Genomic DNA, 9,810 nt, shown 5'->3' with positions numbered 1-9,810 from the left:
ATACAACGTGACATTAAATAGCGTTTGTGAGGCAATGGTTTGGGGACATTAACATTGCTGAAATGGATTGGCCTGTCCAGAGTCCTGACTGAAACCAGCTGGACACCTGTGGGTTGAGTCAGAACGTGGACTTCGGTCCAGACCCCAGCATCCACCCTCAGTACCTTCTAAGGTTTCAGCGCTGATGACGATTGGGCTGCCGTCCTCCACAGGCATTCAGACATCTTACAAAAACTGTCCCCAGTGGAGTTCATGCCGTCGTAAAGGCGAAGTGTGGACGCCCTTCATATTAAATTCCACTATTAAGCGGCCGGATACTTTTGTTCAGATAGCGTATCTTCATGGGAATGTCAGGTTTATATGATGTGTCACCAGATGACTTTAATACGCTAAAAGAGTGTACCCATCCTTGAGGAAAAGGATAATTTTCCAAAAAGGCTGGAAGCTCGTTACGAAGGAAGTCTAGGTTACTGAGCCCTGTAAGATGAACAGGTAACATAACGGGGCCAATCAACTGATTTTCTGTCACACAGTGCAACACAGAGAGAGGCGTCGGAAATGTGTAGCCACGTGGCTTTTTTCAGACCAGCGTTATGAGTTTAACGGTATTACTAACAGCGTCACAAGCGGATGTGGCTTCATCAGTACACACTATTAATTGTATTACTTAGCTCACGACTTAATTCCACCTGAAACGTCCCCTTAGAAAAATTTATGAATGACTGTGCTGACAAACCTCTTACATTATTTGATTTTCAAACAGCTGAGCAGAACTGAACGTACTCAGACATTTCGCTCTTTACCTATTCTGATCAACACTAAACTGACACACAATATTTTTGGCGCAACGCAATCTGACTTAATAATCCCTACAAAAGAATGGCCCTGACTAACAGTAGCCTATACCTTTCATGAAGTACTTACCTCACAAAAATCTTCGTTACTCAAACTACTGCAATACAACGAGCGCCACTACTGCCAGCTAAATAAAAGATTCTAACTACTGAGGGCACTAACTACTGATAGGCATAGACCGCAGTTCATGATATCCAATGTTACAAATTTACTTTTTGATGGGACACACGTCCATATCGTCCGCTCTAAAAATTCTGCGATTTCGCTCCCAACATCCACCACTGCTGGCGGCTCACCTCCAACTGCGCAACGCTACGCGCTGTTCACGTCCAACTGCCCAACACTACAATGGCGAATATTGCAACAATGCCAACCAGCCACAGACTGCACACAGCACACCCAGTGATTTTCATACAGAGCGCTAGGTGACGTTACCAACATAAAACCCTAAACAGCCTACTTACACATCTATCAGCGCTCAGTTCCTTCTAAAAAGTGTTAACCGTTGTAAATAGTAAGAGTAGAGGTATTGCATACGTAACTTTCGCCATATGCTTGCATGTGTGAACAGCGATGTGAAAAAATTCTGCGTTTGCTCGTTGAATGACTACGTTCCATTAACTTCTACTTCATCCACACACTGTTCATTTGTACGTTCAGGTGAAATATGACACAGTCTTGCATCTGTCTCATATGTTTGGTGAACACACGTGGAACAGTGTTGAATCTGGTACACTGCAACTAGGAAATCTTTTACCGTATCTTCTACGGTGGGATGAAGTAATATGTTGCTCGGCTCTACTTTGAACGTACGTTCTTGGAATTTCAGCAGAAAGCTTCTCTGTGATACAAGCTGCCTCTATTATGGCGACTGCTATTGCTGTTTGTAGAGGGTATTCGTAACGCTTTCGCGCTTGTTAAACGGCCCCATGAAGAAATGTGCCGTTCTTCGTTGGATCCTTTTTATCTCTTGTGTCGATCATACTTGGTAATGGTCCCAGACTAATGAAAAATTCGCACCGGTCTGTCTATGCAGCGTTTTGTAGGCCACTTCTTTCGTTGATGAATTGTCTCTCCTAGAATGAGAGTCTCAGCCCTGCATCTGGTTCTAATTCAATTGACAAGCCATATTTAGATGTTCAGAACACTATATGCCATTTTAACGCTTCTTTTTATTCTTTTCATGTCCGACTATCACTTGTCTGGAGTTGTCAAACATAGAAATTTATGCATCTCTCGTAGGACTTCATTCTTATTTAACCTCGTTACTTTTTTAATTTCACCGGAAAAGTATCGCGTTAACAGCGTTGTTCAGATGTTTTAGAAAAATACTATCTGGCCTAAAGACGCTCCATGCCCATTGAAATTCTGTCTAACGATGACAGCCGCCTAAAAAGATACCGTTTCCGACATCCTTTGGCCACTATTAACGACTAATCCTAAAGAAAGCTTGACCACTAGCTTCTGAATGCCTCAAAGCGTAACTTTTTTTTTTTAGTTTTTTTCCCAGAGGCTTTGGGAACATTTGCCTGGCAATCAACTGTCCCTATGTTTAGCTGACTTACCTGGCACTGAATGCTATTTGCAGGTGATAACTTCCGCAGTTTCGTGCTCATACTGTACTCCTAGTTTAAAGCTGATAGCGAGTGGGCTGGATAGCTCCTGCCATCAGTACACTAATCGAAATCTGATATTTGCCGCGCCCACGCTGTCGGCAATGGCAGTCAGCGTATCATTGTACCTCCTAATTTTCAAGTAGGTTGTTCCTCCGAATGCCACAACTTCGTTTATTTCAAGAAAAACTCCGGCCCAAACAACAATTAACAGCCGATTTTTGAAATGATCAGAGAAAAAGATCTCGACTGCAGGTGAGTCTTAGGTTCTTTACGTGATTTGTATAGGAGATTGTGAGTTAACGAGCATTTCGCTCTCAGTTAAGTATGTGGCCGAGGGAGTCAGCCTTCAGCAATTGTGAAACGAACCCTGTCATCAAAGACCGTGTGCCACAAAGGGCGCAGATTCACCACGTGATGGGGAAACTCACAGGCGTCTATTGGGAGGGTTGGATTGTTTTGGGAGAGGAGGCCAGACAACGAGGTCATCGGTCTCATCGGATTAGGAAAGGAAGTCGGCCGTACCCTTTCGAAGAAACCATCCCGGCATTTGCCTGGAGCGATTGAGGGGAAAATCACGGAAAACCTAAATCAGGATGGCCGTCCTCCCGAATGCGAGTCCAGAGTTCTAACCACTGCGCCACCTCGCTCGGTATTGTCTATTGAGACCTAAGCGCTGTAGTGTGCGAGTGAAACAGACGAGAACCTACGTCATAGGGAAACCCAGGGAATCATAGAAGTGTTAAATATGGCGGTTCTAAGATCGGCCATAAAGGGAAACATTTATGAAAACTATTTAATTCTGTAGTCATTTAGGGAACTAACAAACTTATTTTAATCCACCACACTTCATAAATTTTCATGCTGATCCCAATAAAACTTGAATATTGATCATATCTGTAATAGTTTAGGATTTACTGTCAAAGTGAAATTAACAAGTTTTAACAAAGACCTGAATGCTAAAATCTGAACGCTTTAGTCGAACTTAACGATCGACATTTCATATGAAGCGCATCATTAAAAGGACAAATGTAAATATCAACTTCATTTGTTTAAGATATATAATAAATTTAAATTATCATTATTTTCAGTTAAGCATCAGATCATCCTTTCCTCCACACAAAACACATTGAACGATGACAGCATGACACCTTACTGAATCATTAAAAACTAAACTCCTCCCGACGAGGCCATGAAGGCCCAACGGTACCGACCGGCCACCGTGTCATCCTCAGCCCACATGTGTCACTGGATGCGAATATGGAGGGGCATGTGGTCAGCACACCGCTCTCCCGGCCGTATGTCAGTTTCCGAGACCGGAGCCGCTACTCCTCAATCAAGTAGCTCCTCAGTTTGCCTCACAAGGGCTGAGTGCACCCCGCTTGCCAACAGCGCTCGGCAGACCAGATGGTCACCCATCCAAGTGCTATTCCAGCCCGACAGCGCTTACCTTCGGTGATCTGACGGAAACCGGTGTTGCCACTGCGGCAAAGCCGTTGGCTATTGAATCATTAGGTAATAGAATATTTGTTGTAAAAGTTTAGTTCATAATAGTTGCTTTTGTTTATTTATCAGAAAGGACATTAGTGCAAGGCTACTGGCCGTGACATTCTAAAGAAAACTAAGAAGGAAATTGTATTGGTTTTATGTAAAAGAATTTAACGTTTATTATGTAATGGATATTATTGTTACTTTATTTAGAACGTGAAAGTGGTCAAACTTTAATTATTTAAGTATGTTAAAAAATAAAATAATGTAGAATAAGCTGCAGCCAATCAGATGGGCGGCTTCAGGACAGGAAACTGCCTTAGTCAGTTGAGCGAGGATATTCGGCGCGCGGGAAACGCGGCCGGGGACGGGCAGAGGGCAGTGCTGGTGCAGACGCGAAAGCGGACAGTCGGTCTTCTGGTAGTTACGAAGTGAAACGACTTAGAAAATTTCGCGTTGTGTGGTATCGCGGGACTCAGTCTCTGAGCGGTGAGCAGCCGCGCGACTGGTGCGAACTCTAACTTTTCGTGAGGTAACTTTTAATTCGTGATGAGATTGTGAATAATCGAACTGTGTCAAATGGATATGCGCTCGAGTGTAACAGTAACTCTAAATACGACCACTTTCGCTATTAGTTTGCTTTCTGAATAAATATTATTCTAAACAAATCTAAACTGGGTGCTCTACATCGTTTATGGGTCGTTAATTTAGTTCCCGATATTATTATTACTTTTATTATATGTTACGTTAACTTTCTATTTCGCAAACTTGCCATCAGCGAGACAATTTAACATAAGGGTCACAAGTGTGTAATTGCGGGCGTGTAATGCGACGCGTGCTGTCCAACCCCTAGGCCAGTTAAAGCGAAGGCATTTCGACGAAGAGGAACCGCATGTGAGCCCGGATATTTTTGGGGATGTTAGCTCGCAAGATAGATAATTTCCAATGATTTTCTATCGCAGCAAAAAGCGGGGCGCCCTGGTGGCTGCCTGCAGACAGTAACTTGTCATTGGAGCATAGAAAGTTTAGACGTCTGACGCCAGCTAACTTAAAGTGCGTAAATTATTCGTAAATTCGGAATAAGATTGCACGCCGGCCATATGGTTCACTAGTAACATATAAAAATTTGTGCCGGACCGGGAGTCGAACCCGAATTTCCCGCTCTACGCTTTGGGTGTCCGTGCACGACTCACGGCCAGACCGAATCTTCCATATGGCCGAGTGCCTACGTCCCACAGTACTCGCGTACAAATCGTGTGATTCCTGAACGGGGACAGACATTGTTTTTGGTTACGTTTCTTTGGCGTGAAATTCATTCGGGCAGTGTCTGTATTTTACAGTTCGACTCAATGTTCCTTCGGATATCCATGCATGTCCAAAAAAACATGGCATCGAACTACGCAGACACTGCCGTACTTTAACTTAAATTAGACTATCAACTAGCAATTTTTATGTGGAACTGTGCGATGTTCGTAATGCGGCAAAAAACGAGGGAAAACTTTTGACGAGTCAGTGTGTGTGTGTGTGTGTGTGTGTGTGTGTGTGTGTGTGTGTGTGTGTGTGTGGTGTTTGTTGTGGTTGGTCATTGGTCCCATCAGATTAGGGAACGATAGGGAAGGAAGTCTACCATGCCCTTTCAAAGGAACCATCACAACATTTGCCTGAAGCGATTCGGAATCGACGAAAATTAATTAATTTAGTTATTTATTTAGTTCTCAAGTAAAGATCTACTGCCTGTTGCTATACAGCAGGTCGCACAATGTATGATTTTACATATTATATAACACAAATTCAGTTATATTACCAGTTTTTTTTAAATTTTATATAAGGATAAAATAAAAAATAACGATGATAATAAATAAGAAACATAACAGGTTGAGAATGTATTTGAAATTGAAATTAGAAGTGTATTTAGGAGACGAAACAAGTAATGGCGATTTGGCTTAGATGTGATGTGACAGTTCTTCCATTTATACTTTCTGCATATGTGGTTACAGCTGGTACATATGTTGTCTTGGCAGTGGCTATACTTAATCTAATGTATTGATTATTTACATTATAACGTGTTTCCAAACTGTTGGTAACAGTTGAGATTGAAAGTATAAAGTGGCAGTCAGCTGCATCAGGTGCGAGGGCTCGGTAAAACTTCGAGCCAGTCACATCTGAGGCAGCGAAAGAAGAAGAAATGTCACATCTCCAGGTAGTATTACACGCTACGAAATGGTATAAAAAACAGCTACATAGAGAGTTACATTTTCAAAATGGTTAGATTTAGTGTTGTAGAACCTTCGCTTACTTTGGCTATGTTTGCATGTTTATCTCGTCTTCACTTCATGTGTGGATAAACCTAAATCAGGACGGCCGGACGCGGGTTTGAACCGTCGTCCTTCCGAATAGGAGTCCAGTCTGCTAAACACTGCGGTACCTCACTCGTGTGTGTGTGTGTGTGTGTGTGTGTGTGTGTGTGTGTGTGTGTGTGTCTGATTTCCCCAATGATTCACTAAAGACTCAGTCAATTCAACCAAACAAATGTCAGCAAGCACGAGACGAAAAAAAGGGTTGACAAAGGTCAGTGGCGATGTTTATTTTCGGTTCGCGCGGCTGCAGGGAGCCCTCGGCCGCTTTGGCGTATTATTTACGTCAGACGCCACACAAAGGGCCGGAACCCGTGTTTAGAACATAAAGCAGCTGCCCACGTAACTCCTCTCTTTAGCCCTGCTGTCAGTGGCCACCCAACAAGCAGGGAGATCACCACCAAGAATACGTCGTTTGCGCCCCGCTGATAGCCCACTGGCCTGCAGGCGCACCACGTGGTCTCGTCCTATACATAGTTCTACTCAGGAGAGCACAATATGTGCTTTTTACAGGCTGAATACCAAGCTAATGTGTTGACGTGGAATCGGTTTCTGTCAGAAAAAAAATAATACCCATTTTGGCCACCATGTGCAAATCAGTCACTGTGAATGCAAGAAAAACGTGTAGGAATGTTTCCATTTGTAATGGAGTAGGAACAGGTCGTGGGCAGAAAACATGAGACAAGTGATTTTATTATTAAGCACCTCTTACGGTTTGTTCATTATGAGCGTCGGAGTCGTCGACGAGATGCAGCATCCCTAAAACGACATGATCAGCAGTTGCTTGCAGTAGTTCCAGCAGAGTCTGAGCAACGCGTTCCTATGAATAATGGCCTCCAGATGAGGTAGAGACCGAACGTGTTCCTCGTAGTCGCGTTCTTTTACATATCCCCAGAGCCGAAAGTCACATGGATTCCGATCAAGTGATCTTGGAGGCCTTGTATATGGAAACCCTCCAGAGAGAACACGTTCGTGAACGGATGCAATAAGCAGGTCTTTCACTGGGCGAGACACGTGAGGTATTGCCCCATCTCTCAAGAAAACAGCGGTTTCCACACAGCTGCTCTCTTCCAAAGCGGGAATCACATACCATACAAGAATGTGTAAATTATGTGCAGATATCACGGTATCACAGTACACCTAACAGGCCCTCTGGAGGCATCCCTGTCAAAGGAGAATGGACCGAGAATAAAGGCGCTTGTGAATCCAAACCAAAACTTCACATACGACGAGAGCAATGGCTTTTCGTGCACAGCACGCGGTTTAACAGTACCGCGAATTCGGCAATTCTCTGTATTCACTGAACCCTGGTCCGCAGCTCGTGGTCGTGCGGTAGCGTTCTCGCTTCCCACGCCCGGGTTCACGGGTTCGATTCCCAGCGGGGTCAGTGATTTTCTCTGCCTCGTGATGACTGGGTGTTGTGTGATGTCCTTAGGTTAGTCAGGTTTAAGTAGTTCTAAGTTAGGGGACTGATGACCATAGATGTTAAGTCCCATAGTGCTCAGAGCCATTTTGAACTGAACCCTGTAGTACAAAATGTGCCTCGTCACTCCATAGAATATTGCCGGCCACACGTCATCAACTTCGATTTGTGCCAGAAACCGAAGAGCAACGTGGCTGCGAATCAAAGGTTCAGTTGCTGCACCGTCTGGATCTTGTACAGGTTCCTGAATAAAATAGAGAGCAAAATTTCTGTACTATTGGCCATGGGATGGACAATTGTCGTGACACTGCACAAGCACTAGCACTACATGGACCAAGTGCTGCATGGTCAGTTAGAGCAACAGCAACCTCCACAAGGACACGACGCCTTCCCCTTCCAGATGCCACACCAAGCTGACCCAATTTTCCGAATTTCATTATCATCTTGTTTAAGCCATTTAATGACATCAGGCCTCTCCTCAGACTTATCAGTTTGATTGTGTTCTCACAGTGGAACACTGTAATTGCTGCTGTTCACATAAAACAGTTTTACTAACGGCTCACTGTTCATTCACATTATACGTCAGGGTAACAGTGCGGATGTCTTACTGTCATATGGTGTACAACACCTGCTTTACACCTGTTGGCCACAACTGAAACAAATTTGTTACTGCCATATGGTTACAACACCTGCCTTGCACCTGGTGGCCACAACTGAAAACCAATTTGTTTTTCATCGTAAATCGGTTCCACATAAATCATTAGCGTATCTACTGAGTTTCGCTGCCATATGATAGGTACAGCCAACGATTAACCTTCGTGAGTAACCGCACTTTAGTCATAACCACCCGGTACATACACCGCAGCCACCGCATAGTGCTAGGCAGAGCGTATTTCATACCACTATCAGTTATTCTTTTTCCTGTTTCACTTCAAAATGGTTCAAATGGCTCTAAGCACTATGGGACGTAACATCTGAGGTCATCAGTCCCCCTAGACTTAGAACTACTTAAACCTAACTAACCTAGGGACATCACACACATCCACGCCCGAGGCACCTGTTTCACTTCCAAATACTCGCAGAGCGAGAGAAATGCGATCGCACTCTTACAGAGGCGTACACAATAATCTCCATTACTTTGTTACGCATAATGAGCGACTGTGGCAGTAAAGTCGTTCTACACGTCATCGCAAATGCTGGTCCTCTGAACTTCCTAAGGAGCGCTTCAACGGTACACTGTCTTCTTCCCTTCAAGGACTAAATGACAAGTATTCCGGGATCTAACAGGAACTACCATTCATATCTCAAGAGCGTATCAAGTAGGATTAACGGAGTACATCGAGACAGTTCAAAGAAGGGCGGCACGTTCTCAACCATCGAGAAATAGGGGAGAGAGAGAGTCACGTACATGATACGGATTTGCGGTGGACATAATTGGAACAATGACGTTTCTCGCTGCGGCGGGATCTTCTCACGAAATTTCCATCACCAAATTTCTCCTCCGAATGCGAAGATATTTTGTTGACGCCAACCTACATGAGGAAAAACGAGCACAATAATAAAATAAGAGAAATAAGAGCTCGCACGGATAGATATTGGTGTTTCTTTTCTCCCTGCGCTGTACGGAAGTGGAATAATAGAGAATTCGTGTGAAGGTGGTTCGATGAACCCTCTGCCAGACACTTAAGTGTGATTTGCAGAGTAGCCACGTAGATGAGCAGTCGTTCGTCATCTCTACCATGAAACATATTCTACTGAAGATGTGCTCACACCTCTTGAAGTATGTATTTTATTACCTATGTTTACTAGATTCTTTCTCTTCGAATGATCGTTCCTCCAGGAACCCCCTGTATTATGAAACGGCAAAAACTTGTGCACGGATCCATCTGAAAGTTGCCTATCTGAAGGCTTCCAGGAGCAACAAAAATTTGGTCTTTAGCACGTCATAGTTATTGGCCGAAATACAAATGTAAAATGCTGACATAATCAACTCATTCAGAGGTATAATCTTATGTTAAAAGTTTAAAAGAATAAGGCAACTATTACTGTTAGAAACTGTATATGTCTGGAGGTGGTG

General features: G+C 43.7%; 1 pseudogene; it reads right to left on the bottom strand.

The window, feature by feature from the left end:
* Positions 1-3,851: 3,851 nt before the first annotated feature.
* Positions 3,852-3,969, bottom strand: LOC126485422 (5S ribosomal RNA; annotated as a pseudogene).
* Between the last annotated feature and the right edge of the window lie 5,841 nt (positions 3,970-9,810).

The sequence above is a fragment of the Schistocerca serialis genome, chromosome 6, assembly GCF_023864345.2.
Source record: "Schistocerca serialis cubense isolate TAMUIC-IGC-003099 chromosome 6, iqSchSeri2.2, whole genome shotgun sequence".
Lineage (NCBI taxonomy): Eukaryota > Metazoa > Arthropoda > Insecta > Orthoptera > Acrididae > Schistocerca > Schistocerca serialis.
The sequence above is the reverse complement of the archived record's forward strand: the minus strand, read 5'-3'. Positions and strand labels throughout refer to the sequence as shown.